This window comes from Macaca fascicularis, chromosome 7 (assembly GCF_037993035.2).
Source record: "Macaca fascicularis isolate 582-1 chromosome 7, T2T-MFA8v1.1".
Classification (NCBI taxonomy): domain Eukaryota; kingdom Metazoa; phylum Chordata; class Mammalia; order Primates; family Cercopithecidae; genus Macaca; species Macaca fascicularis.
Genome location: NC_088381.1, coordinates 108,880,015 through 108,904,058, shown reverse-complemented (window position 1 = coordinate 108,904,058; position 24,044 = coordinate 108,880,015).

Below are 24,044 nucleotides of genomic sequence, written 5' to 3'. Positions count from 1 at the left end.
TGGTGGCGGGTTCCTGTAGTCCCAGCTAATCTGGAGGCTGAGGCAGGAGAATGGCCTGAACCCGGGAGGCGGAACTTGCAGTGAGTGGAGATTGTGTCACTGCACTCCAGCCTGGGCAACAGAGTGAGACTCCATCACGATCACACACACACACACACACACACACACACACACACACACACACAAATGCCAAGGTCATGAACACAATAAGAAAAAGCTAAGGAACTATTCCAGACTGAGGAAGACTGATGCGATGTGTCCAGTAAATGAAATGCATAATTCTGGATGGATCCTGAGCTTATAAAATGAAAGAGTCGGATCATTGGTAAAATATTAACATCTCTAAATAGATGGTAGAAATTTACCAATGAAAATGTCCTGATTTTTATGGTTGTACTATTGTGATGTTAGACTGTGATTGCTCGCAGGAAATAAAAACCGAAATAGCAAGCAGTAAATTGGCCTCATACCCGCAACATAAATGTGTCAGGAAAATGTTTTGTATTTATATATTTTTGTATCTATTTGTGTGTATATAGAGATATGCATGTATATATTTCTATGTTGACAGAGTATGATTAGATGAACGTGTTTAAATATTAACAGAAAAACCTGATGAGAGCACATGTGATATCTTACTACTCTTTTTATAACTTTTTAAAGCTTTAAAAATATTTTAAATTAAAATCTGAAAACAAAACAATTCCATTGGAAACCAAGAAAACTGCTACATTTAGAAATATAAATAGGGAAAGAACTTGTCAATTTATAATCTGAGATGTCTATCTTGTTATATACTCAGAGTAAAAAGAAACTAAAGAGGAGGAGAAGAGGTTGGAGAAAGCAATTTCTTAAAATTTCTCTAGTTTTAAAACTGAGCAATTCACTCAAAGCCATTGAACAGAAGAATCATTTTTTTCATTCATTTTCTTTTCTTTTCCTGTCTTTCTTTTTTCCTTCCTTTCCTTTCTCCTTCCTTCCTTCCTTCCTTCCTTCATTCCTTCCTTCCTTCCTTCCCTCCTTCCTTCTTTCCTTTCTCTCTTTTCTTTCTTTCTTCTCTTTCTTTCTTGTGTGTTTTTTTTTTTTTTTTTTTTTTTTTTTACAAATTACTAATAAAACATCAAATCCACTATATGTTAGGTCCTTTTCTCAGTACCAGAGACATAAACTGAAGGCAGAATAAATATTGAGGGGAAAAATATTGTATAAATCAACCCTTAAAAGAAGGTATCATTAGAAAATCTATAATATATGGTCCACTAAGAGTAATCATAACAACAGAACTTAACTCTGACTCTGAAATACATTAATTCAGTCTCCTGCCTAAATTTAGAATAGAAGAAAATTTTTGCTATAATCAGGCGTTATAAACATTTACCTCAATCTTTACTGTCTTACACTAGATGTTTGATATTTAAAAAATATGAAGCATATAAATAGATAACAAAAATAACAAATCTGCAATATGCAAAGCAATAATCAGACTCAAATTTGAGAAAGAAGTTAGAAGTAGGATTGGAGGAAATTTGTGATACATACAATTAAGTTGCTTTTAATGGAGAAGGTGTACCATATGCAAGATGGGAAAGAAGATTTCAGCCGATAAATTAACACTACAAAGAATAATGTATTAGGAATATAATAAGTAGAAAGCAAATTTTAGAGATGAAGAGGGCTTCCAATAGACACTTCTGGTGGTTCAACACAGTCAAGAAAAGAAATAAATATTTATTCAAGAAAATCCAGTGAGTCTTCATGAGATTGTCAAGGGTCTGTGGCACTTGAGCCACAACCCAATACCTCCATTCATCCCCCAGCTTAACATGATGGCTGCTCCATCAAATGGATGTGTCTAAGAAGACGAGTGTCCCTCTCCCTTCAGCCACCAGTTAAAAGCAAAGGAAAGGCAGACCTCCAGCATTCCCCATTTCCGCAGTCCCATGACAGTGTTGCTGAAATTAAAATCCATGTAATTGTGGCTGAGATGGCAGGAATTCTCTTTTTCCATCCAGCATTAACTTACAGGCTGTCTACCATAGGAACAGCAGGTCTGGAATACTGGGGCTCCTAATACATTCATTTTAGCATGCAAGTAGAGCCAGATTTCCATGCAGCAAAGGGACAGCAGAGAAGAACAGAGGCTACTATCCCTGTCTAACACCTTGCTTTTTTAATGCAGGATTGTCACTTTGAGAAATGGGTCATGGTCCCTGTCCACATCTCTGAAGCAGTATCAAACTTATTTTGCTTACAAGAATAAGCAGTCATAAGAACAGAGGACTCTGAACAACATCAAAATGTCTAACATACATGCAATAAAATCTTAGAATGAGAAGGATTGGAATAAGGTAGAAAAATATTTGAAAAAATAACCAAGAATGTTCTAGAATTAGTAACAGACATCCACTCAGAACAAACTCAGAGTACACCAAGCAGGATGAATCAACACAACCAAACAATAAAACCGCCTAGCCATGTCACATTCAAAAACAAAAGCAAAAGACAGAGAAAATCTGTAGGGAAGACAGTGAAAAAAGAAAACATGTACAATATACAGAGAACCAAAATTAAGAATTAAAACAGGCTTTTAGTCATGTACTTTGCAAGACTCAATACACAGTGACACTTCTAATGTCCTGAAAAGAAGAAACAAAACCCTATCTTTTTTAAATGCTACATCTAGTGAAAATGTATTCAGTAATTAAATAATAATAACCAAGATAATGTTAGTAACTTTGTAGTGAGAAAATCTGGCAGGCACCACCTTAACCAAATCATCAAGTTTTATATCACCAAAAATGAGGCATGTGGCTAAAAGATACAGAGACAGGCACATCTCTCCATGCAGAGATGGGCACGTGACCTCCATGGTATTCTTCCCTCAAATCTCTAACCTCAGTCAAACTATGGGCAAACATTTGTCAAATTCAAACTATCTAACCAGTTCTCTTTAAAAGTGTCAAAGTCATGAAAAAGAAAAAACAAAAGACAAAAGAAAACAAACAAAAAACAGAGGAAATGCTACATATCAGAGGCAACTAAGGAGGCATGACAACTAAATACAATGTGGGAGCATGTATTATATACTAGAAAGAAATGAAACATTTATGGAAAAGCTAGTGAAATACAGATGTATTCTGTACTTTAGTTTGTGGCATTGGAATAATGTTAATTTTAGTTGCAACCATTACAAGATGGTTATATTAGTAATAAACACGGTATGAATGATATATGACAACTATTTTATTATTTTTCTAACTTTTTTTAAGCCTAAAATAATTTCGAAATTAAACAAATAAGATAAAATAAATTAAATGATCATTGTAATAAGTATTCCAAGAAACAGGCAACATGCTTTTATGGAGAACGAATCGTGAGGGTAAGGAAAAGTGTTCGGGGAAGACCTTTTGACAAGGCAATTTTTGAGGTAAAATTTAGAATATGCAAAGCCCTATCAACATGGTAGGTGAAAAACATCAGACAGAGTATAGGTATAGAAACGAGTTTGGTACAAATAAGGTTATAAGACCAGTATAAAACAAGTACAGTTGAAATGTATAGAGAAGAAGAGGCTGTAGCAAGAAAATGTTGAAAAGGAAGAAAGAGAAAGGTAATGAGGCCAATATCATTTGCATTTGACTCTATGCATTAAGAAGTCACTGAAAGATTTAAAGCAAGCTGAGGATGATATGTTTTTAGTAACTGAGCATAGTCACTTCATTTTGAATGTGCTACAGATTATAGTAAATACGTGCATTTCAGAAACCTTAATATCTGATTTTATGGTTTTTAATTTTCTGCCTAAATTGAATAGAAACATTTAAAAAATAACAAACATGAAAGCTATTACTAATAATCAATGGAGACTATATGGTTTGTTTCTCCTGCATGCCTAATTATTGCCAATTAGTTATGCCTTAACAAGTATTTATAGAGAGCCTATTATTTTGAGATACTGACTGTTTAGTAAGTGGACACTTCATAGGTGAGGAATATAGACAGGGGTGCTGAAAGTTTTCTAGAATAAAATGGCTAATGTGTATGACAATTAGAATGGAAATCCATACTTTCTAACTCCCAACCCACATTTGTAACTACTGCATTAAATTTTATCTTAGTCTAAGGGAAATAGCTTCAACTAGGATGTAATCTAACTTTTACTAAAACGACTGCATTTGAAAGTTACCAAGAAAAGCTGTTTTGTTTGTATTTTTATGGCAATCCTGTTCTGAATTTGCTTATTTAATTTAAGAAGATGGTTACCACATGTTTACCTTTGTTATCTGTTTCTGAATATTAATTGTAAAAGTAGTCTTTCTAGAATGTTAACAATTTGATATCCTCAGATATGTTTAAACATTATATTTTGTTTCTTTTAACATTGAGGAGCATGGAATACTTGAATAGGAAAATATATTATTCTTAAGTATCATATTTAGAAGGCCCTATCATATATAATTTTGAAACATAATAAAAATTCAATTACACGTTTGTTGCAAAAACTACCACACACCCACACACCCACACACACACACCCCCGTTTGACCAAAAAAAAAAAAAAATGAGTATCAGTCATTATTCCATTCCTCTTAGTTTGCCACTCGAAATGCATAATGATAGTTGTTTCCAGATTGTTATACACACAATAGCAGTTACTTTCTTAAAATGCAAGGGATGGAAACTGACTCACCCTAAGACCAGGATAATTAACATACTGGAAGAATGTTGGGTAGCCAAATTATTCTGATTGAAAATCAACTAACAGGACAGGAATATGGGAAATCGATAGATTTTTCTATTTTGACAAGTCTTTCAGATAATTAAGCTTTTCTTCTGCTTTTTTATATGTTTACGGAAAACTCAAATTTCTTAGTGAGAGGATTTGACAATCATAGCTTAGGTTATGGTGTTAATCTGCTGGCCAGGACATTATAGTGCTAGATTTGCCTGACCAGAACCACGGGAATCAGTCAGGGGAGACTAACCAGTCAGATATCCAAGGGAAGAATGAACATAGACAGAAGAAAACAGATTCCTACACAATCATACTTATGTTTAGCACATGTGTATATGTATCTCACACATATGCCCTCCACATACATATTTATTGATAGGTCCTTCGGATGAACAAATAAAAATGAAAGTATATTGTGGAAACTTAAATGTTAAACTTACTTGGCAGCGAGTTTTGTTACTTTATTTATGTATTTTTAATTGATTTACTATATATTTTAATTGATTTATTTATGTATTTTTTAATTCACTTCTAAGACAACTGATTTGAAATCTTGTAAATGTCCATGTTTAAATTCTAAACATATCTTAATATAAAGTTGATTATATAATTCCATTTGGTAAGTAATTATTGAAATGTTACCATGCATGAAAGAATCAGCCCTAAACTTCAGGGGGAAGAAAACAATTTAAATACAGAGATTGATTTGTAACTGCTTACTATTAAACAAGGAGCCAAATAAATATTTGGAATTATAATAAAATGTTTTTTAAATTTTTTATGGTAAGTTGTCTTTGTGTATGTCTAGCTATATCAAATTTTGAGAAGGAGAGAATGGTTATTTGGTTATAAAAATTAAGTTATTATTTTCCAGCTCCTTTTACTTCCTTTTCTCTAATAAAAAACAAAAAAGTAATGAATACAAGAGAAGAGAAAGCAAGTACATCTGTAGCTTGGAGATACTGCAAGTTCGTTTCCAGACCAATGCAATACAGCTAATACTGGAATAAAATGAAAATGAATTACACTAATTTTTGATTTCTTGGTGCACTAAAAGGTAGGTTTAGACTATACTGTAGTTTAGTGTTCAATAGCATTGTGTCTAAAAAAAGTGCATAACTTAATTTAAAAATACTTCATTGATAAAAAATGTTAATCATCTGATTCTTCAGTAAGTCATAGTCTTTTGGCTGATGGAAGATTTTGCCTCAATATCGTTGCCTGCTAACTGATCAGGGTGGTGGTTACTGAAGGTGAGGGTGGCTGTGTTTATTATATTAAGACAAAAATTAAGTTTGCTGCATTGGTTGATTCTTCTATGAACAAAAAGATCTATCTGTAGCACATGATGCTGTTGGGTATCATTTTATCCACAATAGAACTTCTTTCAAATCGCTGGGGCCTAACTGAGGGTGAAGGGTGGGAGGAGGGAGAGGATCAATAGCTAATGCCTACTAGGCTTAATACCTGGGTAACGCAGTAATTTCTGCCCCAAGCACCCATGACATGCAGTTTACCTATATAACAAATCTGCAGATGTGCCCATAATTGTAAAAGTTTAAAAAAAAAAAAACAACTGGAGTCAGTCCTCTGAAACTCTAACATTGTTTTATCAAATATGTTTATGTAACATTCTACATACTTCGTTGTCATTTCAACAATGTTCATAAGATTTTCACGTAGAGTGGATTCCCTTTCAAGAAACCACTTTCTTTGTTTATCCACAATAAGCAATTCCTCATCTGATAAAGTCTTAGCACGAGGTTGCAGCAATTCGCCTGCATCTTCAGGCTTGGTTTCTAATTCTGGTTCTCTTGCTATTTCCAGCATATCTGCAGTCACCTCTTCCACTAAAGTCTTGAACATTTCAAAATATTTTGTGAGAGTTGATTTCAGTTTCTCTTAACCTTCTGTTAATGTTGATAATTTTGGCCTCCTTCTGTGAATCATAAATGTTTCTTTCTTTTCTTTCTTTCCCTTCCTTCCTTCCTTCCTTCCTTCCTTCCTTCCTTCCTTCCTTCCTTCCTTCCTGCCTGCCTGCCTGCCTGCCTGCCTGCCTTCCTTCCTTCCTTCCTTCCTGCCTGCCTGCCTGCCTGCCTTCCTTCCTTTTTTTTTTTTTTTTGACGGAGTCTCGCTCTATCACCAGGCTGGAGTTCAATGGCATGATCTCGGCTCACTGAAACTTCCACCCCCTGGGTTCAATCTATTCTTCTGCCTCAGCCTTCCAAGTAGCTGGGACTACAGGCACGCACCACCATGCCCAGCTAATTTTTGTATTTTTAGTACAGACAGGGTTTCAACATGTTGGCCAGGATGGTCTCAATCTCTTGACCTCGTGATCTGCCAGCCTCAGCCTCCCAAAGTGCTGGGATTACAGATGTGAGCCACCATGCCCAGCCAAATGTTCTTAATGGGATCTAGAATGGTGAACCTTTTCCAGAAGCTTTTCAACTGACTTTACCCAGATCCATAAGAGGAATCAGTATCTATGGCAACCATGGCCTTCTAAAATGTATTTCTTAAATAGTAAGACATAAAAGTTGAAATTACCTGACCCATGGACTGAAGAATGGATGTTGTGTTAGTAGGTGTAAACACAACAAGAATCCCCTTGAGTATATCCATCAGAGCTCTTTGATAATCAAGTGCTTTTTCATGAGAAGTAATATTTTGAAAGAAATCTTTTGTTGAGACCTAAACAGTATTTCCCAACAATGAGCTTAATATATTCAGTGAATCATGCTGTAAATAGACATGCTGTCATCTAGGCTTTGTTGTTTCACTCGTAGAGCATACAGAGTAGATTTACCTTAATTCTTAATGGCCCTAGGATTTGGGGAATGGTAAATGTGCATTGGCTTCAGTTTAAAGTCAGCAGCTGCATTATCCTGTGACAAGAAAGTCAACCATCCTTTGACGCTTTGAAGCCAAACATTTGCTTCCCTCTAGCTATGAAAGTCCTAGATGACATCTTACTTCAATTTAAAGCTGTAGCCACCCTCATCAATAATCATAAGTGTATCTTCTGGGTAACTTGCTGCAGCTTCTACATTAGAATTTGCTACTTCACCTTGAACTTTTATGTTATGGAGATGACTTCTTTCCGTAAAGAACATTAACCCACTGCTACCTTCATACTTTTCTGTTGCAGCTTCCTTAGCTCTCTCAGCCTTCATAGAGCTGAAGAGAGAGACTTGTTCTGGATTAGCCTTTGGTTTAAGGGATTGTTGTCACTGGTTTAATCTTTTATTCAGACCCCTCAAACTTTCTCCTTATTAGCAATATGACTGTTAACTTCCTTGTCATTCATGTGTTCACTGGAATAGCAATTTTAATTTCCTTCAAGAAATTTTCCTTTGCATTTGCAACTTGACTGTCTTTCACAAGAAGCCTAGCTTTTATCCTATCTTGGCTTTCAACATGCCTTATTCAGTAAGCTTAATCATTTATAGATTTTGATTAAAGTAAGAGACATGCAACTTCTATCAGTTGAACACTTAGAGGCCATTGTAAGGTTATATATTGACCTAATTTTAGTATTGTTGTGTAATAAGAAATAGGGATGCCTAAGCAGGGAAACAGATGGAAGAAAGGCTGTTCAATGGAGCACTCAGAACACACATAACATTTATCATTTAAGTTCTCTAACTTCTATGGGCTCAGATAGTGGCACCCCCAAACAATTACAATAGTAACATCAAAGATTACTCATAACAGATATATTAATAATTAAAACTGAAATATTGTGAGAATTACAAAAATGTGACACAGAGAATCAAAGTAAGCACATGCTGTTCCACGAACAGCGCTGACAGACCTGCTCAATGCAAAGTTCAATTTGTAAAAAAACACAATATATGAAAAGTGCAATAAAGCAACACACAATAAAATGAGCTATGCCTGTACATTGAAAAATAACTTTTCTTTTCCCTGAAGAAAATGTTATCATTAATATTTATTGCTTAGTTTTATACATCCCAGCAGTGAGTGCAAGAGGAATAAGGCAGAGTACCTGCTCTCACAGTTCTCAGAATATTCAGAAACAAATGGCGTCTTAATAAAAATCCTTGACTACAATCTTAACTCTTCACCAGAAAACTTGAACATGAAATATGTGAAAAAGAAGAAATAAGGAATAATTTCCAGACATCTGGCTTGGGTGACTATGCGAGTAGCAAAATTATTAAGCAAAAATTGAAAACCAGTGGAGGCCAATATAGAAGAGATGCTGAGGTTATTTTGGTATATGTTGACAGTGACATGCATGAGGCATATTCAAGTGAAGATATCCAGTATATTCCTATGTGTGTATGTGTGTGTGTGTGTGTGTATGTATATACTTTGCTCATTTTATGAAAATTATATATATGCATGTGTATATAGTTACATGTATATGTATATTTACACATGCATATATATACACATGTATATATACACAAGTATATATACATATATTCATGTGTATATATGTATATGCATATACATATGTATATACATATCTGCATATGTATATGCAGATGTATATACACATATGTGTAAAAATATTTGTATATAGATGTAGATGTACTTTGTTTGTTTTATGAAAAAAAGAAACACTAATGAGTCACAACTATTTAAAACAAAATTCTCCATTACTATTTTAATAAAACATTTTATATTAATTATTTTAAAATTTCTTTAATCAATCAATCATTATGGTTAGTTATATATTACCTGGACATTGACATAAAACGTAGAGAAATATTACATATTCAAAAATATTTTGCATTAAAGAGCATGACAACATTTTGCCTAAAGCCTAAGATTACTTTGAACAATGTGCTGTAATAAACGAAAAGGTATCTCCATCGTTGCAATCAATTTGCCTAGGATTATTTAACTTCAAGCTTATAATTATTTCTTTATGTACTTCTTTTTGTGGTGTGTGTGTACACCCATGGCTATCTGTGTGTGAATATTATAAAACAGAAAGTCAACGGCATTTACAACATGTGATGAATATTACATATATATACACACACACACACACACACACATACACACATATACATAATACATGCAAGTACATTTTAAAATAATCTAATAAATTTATATTCACATGTATATTCTTACTTGGTTATGTTTGGTATTTTCAAGAATGTATCTCATTAGAATTCAACACTCCTCTATCCATGTCCTTAATTTCAAGCAACCCTGAGGCTGACAGAGGAAAACGAAATGTGGAAAAGGAGAGCAATAAAAGAAAGGGCATTCATCTTACTGGAACATTGGCAGGACTCAAGAAATGGTCTTGAAGCTAGGTTTCTAGGAATCATGCCTAAATCTGCTTTGAATAATTGGCAGGAGATCTCTTAATGCCTTTGTCACTTCCATGTGAAAGCAGTGGCCAGGAAGCTACAGTAGTGTGCATACTGCCCCCATGAATATGATCTTCATCACCTCCTACTGTCACAAACCACCAAGCAATTTCTGCACCATGGATGCAACCTTGCAAACACTGATGTCTCTAGAATTGGGGTGTTTATGTTTCTATCTTCCTCTTGCACTGTTTCTGCTTTTTCACATTGTTTAAGGCGATATGACTGTCTTTCACAAAAGGCCTAGTGAATCAACTGCTAGTGTGTATGCAGCAAACAAGCCTACAGGTGCAAATGTTTAGCTTCTACATTGGGGAGATAATGTGCAGATTTTCCAGAACTATAGGAATATGTTCAAAAATGACGGGGCAGTGAAACAAAATAATGATACTGATTTACTCTGTTAGGTAGTGGGAGAATGAGTACTTACCCCCTGCAGGTTGAAAAGTTGCTCAACCCACTGTTCTGTGATAAAAAGCAAAACAAAACCAGTCAAAGTCTCTTTCTACATTGGAATGCAGATCACATAGTCAAGGACACCAGAATTTACAGGAAGTGTTATAAAAAAACCAAAACAAAAAAAGGCGAAGAAACGAAAATGTTAATGTGATTTTGCTGACTTTGTGCAACTGTTGGAAAAGTTTGAAGAAATGAGTTAACTGAAACTAGAATTAACCTGACTTGCAGAGGAGATGGCAGAGAATAAAAGCAGCTTTACTGAGGGAGGACCTCTCTACCTGCAGCCTGAAATCTAAATTGTCTGAAAGTTCCCTTGCTCAGAGCCTTTCAAGACTTGAAAAGCCACATGCTCTGTATATGCTGATGCTATTAGATGTACAGAATGTCAAGTGGCAGCTTTTACGTATCTACAACTAGAAGATCAGAATTTTCTAAGCACCATCCATTAAGCTTGTTCTGCCAAATAAAATGGAGGAGAGAGGCTAGTGTATTGTAGTGAAAAAGTAGAATGGTGTGGTCAAGGCAGCGGCCATTAACTTGTGAACTAACAAATAGGCATAACTCAGAACACAAAATATTAGTCTTCAGACTTAAAGGCTATGTTGATGTAATCTGTTGACTGTGTTTAGAAAAAAGTACAAATGATACGAAGATAATAGGTTATAAACTTTTAAAAGTCTTGAGACAGTTATTTTGTCAAAGCGAAATCTCAGGTATGGTCTGCTCAGCCTGTAATTGTTCAATCCCTAAAGCTGTTTCTAAGACCCCAATTTCCACAAACTTAAAATGAGCTCTAAGTCTGTTCAGCCTGACAGAATAGCATCCTTCCCAATGATCCATTCAGAAGGCACAATCATTGTAATACCTAAGTCGGATTCTTCTAAAGGCAAAACTAAGGTTTTTATATTGGCTAAAATAGCAGGTTTTCCTCACATACACATTCACTAAAATTGACTTGTGTTAGAGATAAGTGATTACCTCAGGGTCTCCCCTTAAGCCCTTATGAATGAAAGCCGTGTTTACTCTTCCTTTGCTTCCACTGTACATTGTGTGAGTTATCTGAAGATAAATTGTATTTTTAGATTATAGGCTACCAGATCCTTAGAAACAACATCCAAATTTGTAACAAGACTACATCAAATTTCGGGCCACATAGAGTAACTGGATGATACTTAGGGTCAATCTTATGCAGAAAAGGAAGTGAAATGTTCTATTTAAGGGGGCAGTGAATGTAGATAATGGATACTAATAGAAGTTGTCTTTGGCCTGCACCATGGGCTGCTGACAAAACACTTAAGTATGTATTCTGCTAGCTTCATTCTAACAAAGCATCAGTACATGTCATGTAGTTTAGGTAGGAAGCAATTAGGAATCTTTGAGAAAACAGTATATTTTGAATGGACAAAGCATTTCTCCTTTTCATTTCTACCTTTTTCCTGCACAAAACACGGTTATATTTCAAAGATTCGGCTGCCATCTTAAACACGTGAAATGGAAAATACGAGCATGAAATAAGGCAGAGGGGAAACACAGGATTTTACTTGCAATTTTGCAGACAAATCCTTATCAATTTAAGCCACCGAACAGACAAAGCCATTTCTACAATAACTAACATTGTCTTCTAGAGTGAAATGTTACTTATTTGTGTTATTTATAGATACAATATGAGAATATTCAAAAGTATTTTAGAAAACAGATATCACCTAAATTGTAAAAAATCCCTGAGCAAACAAAATTAAAGTAAATATTATCAAGTAGTTTAAAAATAAAAAAGATTTTATTTATTTTTATAAGAGTAACCATTATTTCACTGGTTTTTAAATGTTAGGGTCTTTTAAAATCACATGGACATCTTGTTTAAATGATTATTAAATGGATACAAAAGCAGGTGAGCCCAGGAATAAATATTTTATCAAAGACTATTGGTAACTTTGATGTCAATTTTTCATAAACCTGATGTTCCACTGTTCATATTTTTGGGAAAGAAACAACATACTGGTTGCAAGGACAATTTTTGAGTCAGACTACCTGGGACTAAATCCTGTGGCTACTACTGTGAGCTATGTGGTCAAGAGCAAATGGTAAAAATTTTTGCCTCAGATCCTCACGTATAAAATGCACGTGCTCATACAGCCTACCTCACAGGACTGTTGCAAAGAATAAATGTAAAGAATGTACAAGATTCCCTGGGATATGGCACATATCATGTAAATATAACATATAATCATAAAACATTCAGGTCTATTATTGAGTGAAGATAGAAAACAAAATAGATTGATTTTGTTCATAAAAAGAACTAATGAATGTAAAAAATATTGTGCATTTGAGACCAAGAACCATTTAGAACATAAGATACACACAATAATTAGCCTTATTAGCAGTGCTGTAGGCTAGCTGTTCTGACAAATGTAAAATAGGGGACCAATATGCCAAGTAAAGTAAATGCTGACTAGTAATTTTGATGTAAAACTTAGATAAAATTTAGAACATACACTTAATTATATTAACAAGAGGGCTTAATTTTAAATTGAAGTGTTGATGATTTCACGAGGCAGATTATTTTAATTACTAACTAGACAATTTAATATTACCTGAAAGTAAAATAGTCCAGATGCTTATTAAGTTTTGGGGATGGTATAAGTTAAATAAAATTGTCTAATTACCTACAGATTTGAAGCCAAATAATATGCAACTTAATTCAAAGCAAAAAGGTAACATACCCCAAAATTTCTTGTTAAATTTGGCTTTGCTCTTTCTTAACTTCAGAACATCTTAAAGCCTGATCTTTTCCCACTAAGTATTTTCGTGGGATTTTCTGAGCCATCCCCTCACCATTTTAAGATTGCCTTTGAGGATTTCACATGCACAGGGCTTTTAGTTTTTATTTGTTTGCTTTTGTTTTTGTTTGTCCTCTTTTGGATGGAAACTTTGATGCATCCTTTTCCCTGACAGACTCCAGCATGCAGCTTTTGACGAATTCAAGCCCGATACTCTATTGCCATAGTCCATTCCAGGCATCTTCTGACCTTCTTAGCTGCCTTTCAAATGCACGTACAAACTACAAGAGAGTCTTAATAATCTCTTTGGTTGATCTCCCAAAATCTACATTATTGTCAATATTAAAGAATACTGAGAAACCTATAAAACTTTCATAAATTGATGAGTGAGTTTCAGACAACGATAAGATACAAGATCAATTTACTAAAACCAATTATATATTTACTACTACTAATAATAATTATTGCTTACTAATAGTAATAATAATTTGAAATAATCACATTGAAGTAATGTTACATTACTATGTAATATTAACATCAAAATTTGTAAATATTTTTAAGCAAATGGCACAAAAACCTGACAGATTCCTATAGTGTAAACAAGGCATAACTGATTGAAATTAAACAAGCTTTAAATTAATGAAAAGAAATGTTATACTCATGTATTGGAAAACGTAACATTTTAAAGATGTCAACTTCTCAAAATTTGTCTAGAGTCAAAATAATCTTAATTAAAACTCCATATGCCACTTTAGTAGAGGTTAACAAGTTAATTCTACAATTTACATGAAAATGCAAATAATCTAAAGTGATAAAAGCAACTATGAAGTAGATGAACAAATTTGGAAAACATATACCATCTGATTTAAAGGCACGTTATAGAGTAATAGCACACAGGCGAGAGTAAAATTGGGAAAAAATAGAGATAGAAATCAATGAAATGGAGTATAGATTCTGGAAATAAAGTCTCACATATTTGGCCAAGTGATTCTTAGCAAGGGCATAAAGCTAATTTAAGGGAGAAAAAGGAAAGTTAAAGTTTTTTCAAAAACTAAATATTTTAAATAAATAGTAAGGTACCGCTGGATATCTGTATGAGAAAAATGTACTTCAACCCCTACGTTATCCCAACCCCCCCAAAGAATTCAAAATTAGTCACAAGTCACAGCGTAAAACTAATCTTATAAGTCTTCAATGATAACAATGAATCTTCACAAACTTAAGTAAGGCAAAAATTATTTAGCGAGATCAGGAGCGCTAATTACCAAAAAACAAAACCTAAACAAAAAAGGCACGCTACACTGTTTTACAAAAGAATTTTTAAATACTCTTCAAAAAGACAATGATTAAAAAGTGCAAAAGAGAAAAGAAAATGTGACCTACACACTGGCAGAAAATATTTACAGTACTCATATCTGACTAAGGACTTGAATATAGAATATATGAAATTATATCTACGGACTTAAATATAGAATATATGAAAATCTTTTATGACTCAGTAATGTGAGAACAAATATCTTATTTTTTAAATGGGCAAAATTCTTTGAGAGACACTTCAAAAATGACAGCTAATAATCATATGAAAAGATGCTTAACACCATTGGTCATTAAAGAAATACAGTTTAAAAGCACAATGAGGTGCCAATGTACATGCATTAGAATGGCTACAATTAAGAAAGGTTTGATCTGGTGCAGTGGCTCACACCTATAGTCCCAGGTATTTGCGAGGCTGAGTCAGAAGGATCCCTTGAGGCCAGGAGTTTGAGACAACCCTGGGCAATATTTTGAGACCCCATCTCTTAAAAACAAATGGGAACAATAAGAATTTGTCTGTTTTGTACAAATTTTAATGGAACTTTTACTGTGAAAACAATTTCTGCAGTTGCTTAAAAAATTAAAAATACAGTTACAAAAACCCCTCAGTTTTACGCAATATAAATAAAATTATATGGCTATCAATAATTTTACATATATGTTCATAGTATCTATATTCATAATTACTAAAATGGAAAATAAACTCTATGTTTATCAACATTTATACAAATAAAAAGATGTACTATATTATTCAGGAATATAAAGGAAAAAAGGTATGCATGCAAAAACATGAAAGAATCTCAAAAGCATTATGCTAACCAAAAGAAAATAGGAATAAAAGAAAGCATGCTTTATGATTTCATTAATATGAATTTCCAGGACAGTTAAGCTAATCTATAATAGCATAAATGAAATCTATACTGGGCCCTGGTAAGGGCGTAATATTGGAATGAGTATATTGAGGCATGAGGGAATGGAAGAAAAGGTTTTTATCTTGATTTGTGTGGCAGCTATACATGTATTCTTATTTGCCAAAACTCAGAAAACAATGTTTTTAAAACATTTTATTGTATTGTAGATAAAATATACATTAATAGATTGATTTTCTCAAAGTGTCATGCATAGAATAATAATTTTCTTTCAAACATCTCTAAATAAGTATATCATGTATTGAGGCACTGTTAGCTTTCAGCAGTGTCCTAAGAAAGAATGCTATGTCCTCAATTTACATTTTACAGGGACAATCAGTAAATTCACATAAAAATGAGATGAAGTATGATGGTGGTTTGATAGAGTTCTATTTCCTGAGACAGCAGAAAACCTAAGTTGCATGAGATGAAAAGGTTTTTATGAGATCCTGTGTATAATTGAATTATTTGTGACTGCCTTTTCAGAGATTAACAGTAAATAAGGGAGAAGACAACTATAGAGACTAAGGAAGACTATGAAAATGTACAAAGTAACAGAGTTTTAGATTCATGGCATGCCTAGGAAACTAAAAGAATTAATTACAGTTTGCAGAAGCAGGGAACTTTGCACGCTGAAAGAGCTGTAGGAAAGCTATGCAACTGTTTTAAAAGGAATTAACATTTTATATATATATACACATATTCCATTTTCCTTTTACAACATATATATGTAATATGTATGTATATATATATAACATATACAAGGAAAATCAAATATATTATATAAAATAAAATCTCCAGTTAATAAAAAGCTGACTAAAATTATTTGATACTCTCAAATAATATAAAAACCTTGACTCTATAAAGCATAATCCCTAGACAACTCCTGGTGCTAGACTGGGCCTAGAGCCAGTGAACAAGGGTGGCATGTGACCTAGGGATACAGCAACTGGCATGGATAAAAGAGGGCTTGTGTTATCCCTCCCCTAGCCACAGGCAGTGCAGGTTGTAGCAAGAAAAGTGACTCCTTCTTTCTGTTTAAGAAGGAGTGATTGAAGAGTAGAGTACTTTTTCTTTCATCTTGAATATAAGCTCATAGTAGGAGAGGGTATCGGGCAGAGTGGGGAGACCCCCAGTTCAGGATGAAGTGACATTTCTCCCAGGAGACATTTCTAGACAGTCCCTAAGCCAAAAAAAAAAAAAAAAAATACCTGCTACCCTGAAGGGAAGGACCCCATTCTGTCCAGATTTATCATGAGCTGAGTTTAGAGCCCTTGGTTCCTGATTAACCACCAGCGATACCCAGGGAGTATGGCATAGGCCTTGGGCTCTGTGACATGCTGGTTTCAGGGGAGACTAAGCACATTCCAAGCTGTGGTGGCTATGGCGAAGTATTTATTCTGTTTGAGAAAAGCAGAGAGAAAAGTAAAGGGGACTTGGTCTTGAACCCTAAGTATTGGCTCAGCCACAGTAAAGTAGAGCAATAAGTAGAATCTTGGGGTCCCTGAGTTTAGGAATAGGCATTAGTGGACCTTCACTGGGACAGAAAGGATCCCATTTCTCTAAAGGATGAGATCCAGGCCTGGCAGCATTCACCACAAGCTGACAGAATGACTTTTGGGCTTTACGTGAATATTGTGTCGGACTGGCAGAACACCCATGGACCAGTGGTAGAAATGGCCACAGGGAAATGACCTGCTCCCTGTGGTAAGGAGAAGGAAGAGTGGGAAGGACTTTTTATTGTGATTTCAGTGCCAGTTTAGCCATAGTAGAATAGAACATCAGGTAAATTGGTAAGGTTTGTGAATTCAATCCATGGCTCTCAAACAGCATATCTGGACATGTGCAGGACCTGGGGGATCTCACCACCCTGAAGGTAAAGGCCTTGGGCATGGCTAACTGCTATACTGGCTTCAGGTCTGACCTAGTTCAGTTCCAATTGTAGTGGCTGCAGGGGAGCTTGCATCACCACAACCCACGTTTCAGATGGCTCACCACTGAGGGGGAGAGAGAGAAAGAAAGAGAGACCACATGTTTGGGAGAAAGTGAGGGAAAAGAACAAGCATCTCTGCATCGTAATCCAGAGAATTCTTCCAGCTCTTATTTCAGACCACCAAGGCAATACCTCTAGGAGTCTGCCAGATGACATTATTGATGCTGGGAACTAAGTCCCTTTAAATCTTTGGAAGCCTTCCTATAAAGAACAGACATAAATAAGCTCATACTGTGGAGACTACAATAAATACCTAACTCGTCAATGCCCAGACAAGAAAGAACATCTACAAGTATCACCAAAATCAAGGAAAACATGACCTCACCAAATGAACTAAGTAAGGCACCAGGGACCAATCTTGGAAAAACAGATATATGACCTTTCAGACAGAGAATTCAAAATAGCTCTTTTGAGAAAACTCAAAGAAATTCAAGATAATACAAAGGAATTAAGAATTCTATCAGATAAATGTAACAAAAAATAAAAAGAATTTGAAAGAATTAAGTAAAAATTCTGTAGTTAAAAAATGTAACTGACATGTTGACAAATGCATTACAGTTTCTTTATAGCAGAATTGATCAAGCAGAAGAATTAACTAGTGAGCTACAAGACAGGCTATTTGAAAATACAGTCAGAGGAGACAAAAAAATAAAAATAATGAAGCATGCCTATAAGATAAAATAAATATCTTGAAAAGAGTAAATCTCTCAATTTGTTTTTGTTTTTGTTTTTTGAGAGGGAGTCTCTCTCTGTCACCCAGGCTGGAGTACAGTGGCGCAATTTCGGCTCACTGCCACCTCCGCCTCCTAGGTTCAAGCAATTCTCCTGTCTCAGCCTCCCTAGTAGCTGGGATTACAGGTGAGCACAACCACAACTGGCTAAATTTTTTGTAATTTTAGTAGAGACAGGGTTTCACAATGTTGGCCAGACTGGTCTTGAACTTCTGACCTCAGGCCTCCCAAAGTGCTGGGATTACAGGCAGGAGTCACCGTGCCCAGCATAAAAAGAGTAAATCTGACAGTGATTGGCCTTAAAGAGGAGGTGGAGAATGAGATGAGGGTAGAAAGATTATCCAAAGGGAGAATATGAAAGAACTTCCCAAACCCAGAGAAAGATATTGACATTCAAATATGACAAAATTATAGAACCCCAAGCACATTTTAACAATCAAGTATGACAAAATTATAGAACACTAAGCATATTTAAGTTAAGTAAGATTACCTCATGCATTTAATTATCAAACACCCAAAGTGTTTCTGGTACATTTTGTCTTTTTTTCTTATTGTTTTCAAAGAATGTATTTATTTATGCCTTAATTTCATTATTTACCCAGTAGTTATTTGGGAGCAGGTTGTTCTGTTTCTATATAGTTGTGTGGTTTTGAGTGAATTTCTTTTTTTTGAGACAGAGTTTTGCTCTGTCTCCTGGGCTGGAGTGCAGTGGCCAGATCTCAGCTTACTGCAAGCTCTGCCTCCCGGGTTTACACCATTCTCCTGCCTCAGCCTCCCGAGTAGATGGGACTACAGGTGCCCGCCACCTCACTGGGCTAGTTTTTTGTATTTTTTAGTAGAGACGGGGGTTCACCGTGGTAGCCAGGATGGTCTCGATCTCCTGACCTTGTGATCTGCCCGTCTCGGCCTCCCAAAGTGCTGGGATTACAGGCTTGAGCCACTGCACCCAGCCGTGAGTGAATTTCTTAATTCTGAGTTCAGATTAGATTTTTCTGTGGAAAGAAAAGAAAAGAAGGAAGGAAGGAAGGAAGGAAAGGGAGGGAAGGAGGGAAGGAAGGAAAGGGAGGGAAGGAGGGAGGGAAGGAAGAAAGGAGAGAAAAACAAAGAAAAGGAAAGAAAGAAAGAAAGAAAAAAAGAAAGAAAGAAAGAAAGAAAGAAAGAAAGAAAGAAAGAAAGAAAGAAAGAAAGAAAGAAAGAAAGAAAGAAAGGAAAGAAAGAAAGGAAGGAAGGAAGGAAGGAAGGAAGGAAGGAAGGAAGGAAGGAAGGAAGGAAGGAAGGAAGGGAGAGAGAAGGAAGGAAGGAAGGAAGGAAGGAAGGAAGGGAGAGAGAAGGAAGGAAGGAAGGAGAAAGAAAGAAAGAAAGAAAAAAAGAAAGAAAGAAAGAGATAGAGAAAGAAAGAAAGAAAGAAAGAAAGAAGAAAGAGAAAGAAAGAAGGAAGGAAGGAAGGAGAAAGAAAGAAAGAAAGAAAGAAAGAAAGAAAGAAAGAAAGAGAAAGAGAGAAAGAAAAGAAAGAAAGATTTATTTTAGGTCTTATGTTTAAGTCTTTAATTCATCTTGAGTTAATTTTTGTATAAGGTGTAAGAAAGGGCTTCCAGTTTCAGTTTTCTGCATATGGGTTGCCAGTTTTCCCAACACCATTTATTAAACAGGGAATCCTTTGCCAATTGCTTGTTTTTGTCAGGTTTGTCAAAGATCAGATGGTTGTGGATGTGTGGTGTTATTTCTGAGGCTACTGTTCTGTTCCATTGGTCTGTATATCTGTTTTGGTACCAGTGCCATGCTGTTTTCGTTACTGTAGCCTTGTGGTATAGTTTGAAGTCAGGTAGCGTGATGCTTCCAACTTTGTTCTTTTTGCTTAGGATTTCTTCTAGCTTTTCTAGTTTATTTGCGTATAGGTGTTTATAGTATACTCTGATGGTAGATTGTATTTCTGTGGGATCATTGGTGATATCCCCTTTATCATTTTTTTTGTGTGTGCATGTCTATTTGATTCTTCTCCTTTTTCTTCTTTATTAGCCTGGCTAGCAGTCTATTTTTGTTTATCTTTTCAAAGAACCAGCTCCTGGATTCATTGATTTTTTGAAGGGTTTTTCATGTCTCTATCTGCTTCATTTCTTCTCTGATCTTAGTTATTTCTTATCCTCTGCTAGCTTTGGAATTTGTTTGCTCTTTCTTCTCTAGTTATTTTAATTGTGATGTTTGGGTGTCAATTTTAAATCTTTCCTGCTTAATCCTGTGGGCATTTAGTGCTATAAATTTCCCTCTTAACATTGCTTTAGTTGTGTCCCAGAGATTCTGGTACATTTTGTCGTTTTTCTTATTGGTTTCAAAGAATGTATTTATTTATGCCCTAATTTCATTATTTACCCAGTAGTTATTCAGGAGCAGGTTGTTCAGTTTCCATGTAGTTGTGTGGTTTTGAGTGAATTTCTCAATCCTGAGCTCTAATTTAATTGCTCTGTGGTCTGAGAGACTTTTAGTTATATTTCCATTCTTTTGCATGTGCTGAGGTGTGTTTCACTTCCAATCCTGTGTTAAATTTTAGACTAAGTTTGATGTAGCACTGAGAAGAATGTATATTCTGTTGATTTGGGATGGAGAGTTCTGTAAATGTCTAATAGGTTCGCTTGGTCCAGAGCTGAGTTCAAGTCCTGAATATACTTGTTAGGCAATACCATTCAGGACATAGGTATGCGAAAAAACTTTATAACTAAAACACCCAAAACAATGACAACAAAAGCCAAAATTTACAAATGGGATCTAATTAAACCAAAGTGCTTCTGCAAAGCAAAAGAAATTATCATCAAAGTGAACAGGCAACCTAAAGAATGGGAGAAAATTTTCGCAATCTATCCATCTGACAAAGGGATAATATTGAGAATCTACAAAAAACTTAAACAAATTTACAGGAAACAAACAACCCACCCCATCAAAAAGTGGGCAAATGCTGTGAACAGATGCCTCTCAAAAGAAGACATTTATGTGGCCAACAAACATGAAAAAAAGCTCATCATCACTGGCCATTAGGGAAATGCAAATCAAACCCACAGTGAGATACTATCTCATGCCAGTTAGAATGGCAATCATTAAAAAGTCAGGAAATAACAGATGCCAAAGAGGATGTGGAGAAATAGCAACATTTTTACACTGTTGGTGGGAGTGTAAATTAGTTCAACCATTGTGGAAGACAGTGTGGCAATTCTTCAAGGATCTAGAACCAAAAATATCATTTGACCTACCAATCCCATTACTGGATATATACCCAAAGGTTTATAAATTATTCTGCTATAAAGACACATGCACACATATGTTTATTGCAGCACTGTTCACAATAGCAAAGACTTGGAACAAACCAAAATGCCCACCAATAATAGACTGGATAAAGAAAATTTGGCACATATACACCATGGAATACTATGCAGCCATAAAAAAGGATGAGTTCATGTCCTTTGCAGGGATATGAATGAAGCTGGAAACCATTATTCTCAGCAAACTAACACAGGGAGAGAAAAACAAACACTGCATATTCTCACTCATAAGTGGATATTGAACAGTGAGAACAAATGGACAGAGGGAGGGGATCATCACACACAGAGGCCTATCAGGGTGTGAGGCCTAGGGGAGGGATAGCATTAGGAGAAATACCTAATGCAGGTGACAGGTTGATGGATGCAGCGAACCACCATGGCATGTGTACACCTATGTAACAAACCTGCACCTTCTGTACATGCATCCCAGAGCTTAAACTATAATAATAATATTTTTAAAAGAAACAATATAATAACCATTCTGCTAGTTGGGTCAAAATTTAAATAATTTTATAAGGTTTGAGTAAAAATATAATTAGGATATAATTAGGATCTCTTTAGCTCATGTCTATGTTAAAATAAGTTAGCAAAACTGAAAAGAATATTGTAATACAAAATCAGGTTAATACATATTATGTGAAAAATCAAAGGATATTATGAATTTGAAATTAAGTCTATACTTAAAAGCCTTCAGGTTTTTAAGAAAGATTCAAAAATACATGGAAAAGAAAGAAGAAAAGAAAGAGAAAAATGAAGGAAGGAAAGAGAAAGAAAGAAAGAAAGAAAGAAAGAAAGAAAGAAAGAAAGAAAGAAAGAAAGAAAGAAAGAAAGAAAGAAAGAGAAAGAAAGAAAGAAAGAAAGAAAGAAAGAAAGAAAGAAAGAAAGAAAATGAAAGAAAGAAAGAAAGAAAGAAAGAAAGAAAGAAAGAAAGAAAGAAAGAAAGAAAGAAAGAAAGAAAGAAAATGAAAGAAAGAAAGAAAGAGAAAGAGGAAGAGGGAGGGAGGGAGAGAAAACAAGAAAGAAACTCCAATACTCAGAGTAGACTTTTCAGTGAAAACCTTATAGGCCAGGAGAGAAAAACTTTTACTATAGACTAATATATTCAGTGAAAATATCCTTTAAGCTTGGAAGAGAAATAAAAACCTTCTCAGAAATACAAAAGCTGAGGGATTTAATCAACTCCAGGCCCTTCATGCAAGAATTGCTAAAGTGAGCTTTTCAATCAGAAAGAGTAGGATATTAATGAGCAAGTAGAAATCACCTGAAGATACAAAACTCACTGGTAATATAATAGTAAGCACATAGCAAACATATTTATGTAACACTGTATTTGTGATGTGTAAACTTGTCTTGGCTTAAGTCGAAAGACTAAATGATAAATCAATCCAAATATTAACTTTAACAATTTTTCAAGACATGGACAATACAATAAGACATAAGGAGAAATAACAAAAAGTTAAAGAGGGGGAATAAAGTTTAATTCTAGTGATTTTATTGGGTTTTTATTTTCCTGGTTATTTATGAAATCAGTATTGTTTTCATCACTTTAAAATAATGGGTTATAAGATAGTATTTATAAACTTCATAGTAACCTCAAATTAAAAAACATACAATGAATATACAGAAATGCTGTAAAATTAAAGCATATCAGCATATAAAATCTCCTTCACTAAAGGGAAGACAGGAAAGAAGGAAAGAAGGAGAAGATGGCAAAACAACTGGAAAACAAATAACAAAAAGAGAGAAGCAAATCCGTACTTATAAATAATAACAGTGAATACAAAGCGACTAAACTCTCTAATCAAAACACACAGAGTAGCTGAATGAATGAAAAAAACAAGACTTAATGATCTGTTGCCTACAAGAAAGACAGTTGACCTATAAAGATACACATAGACTGCAAATAAAGGGAGAGACAAAGATATTTTCTGCCAGTGGAAACCAAAAAAAGAGAAGGAATGACTATATTTATATCAGATAAAATATATTTTAAGAAAAGTAAGAAGAAACAAAGACACCTATTATATAATGATAAAAGAATCAATTCAGCAGTAGAATATAACAATTACAATTACATACACACACATCACTAGAGCACCCAGATATATAAAGCAAATATTAGAGCTAAAGAGAGAGATTGACTCCAAGACAATAATATCTGGAGGCTTCAATACCCCACTTTCAGCACTGGACAGATCTTCCAGAGAGAGAGCCAACAAAGAAACCTCACACTTAATCTGCACTGTAGGCCAAATGGATCTAATACATATTTACAGAATATTTTAGCCAATGGCTGCAGAATACACATTTTTCTCCTCAGCACATGGATCATTCTCAAGAATAGGCTATATATTTGGTCACAAAACAAGTCTTAAAATAATATAAAACATCTTCTTTGACCGAAATAAAGTAAAATTACAAATCAACAGCAAGAGGAATATTGGAAACTATACAAATGCATG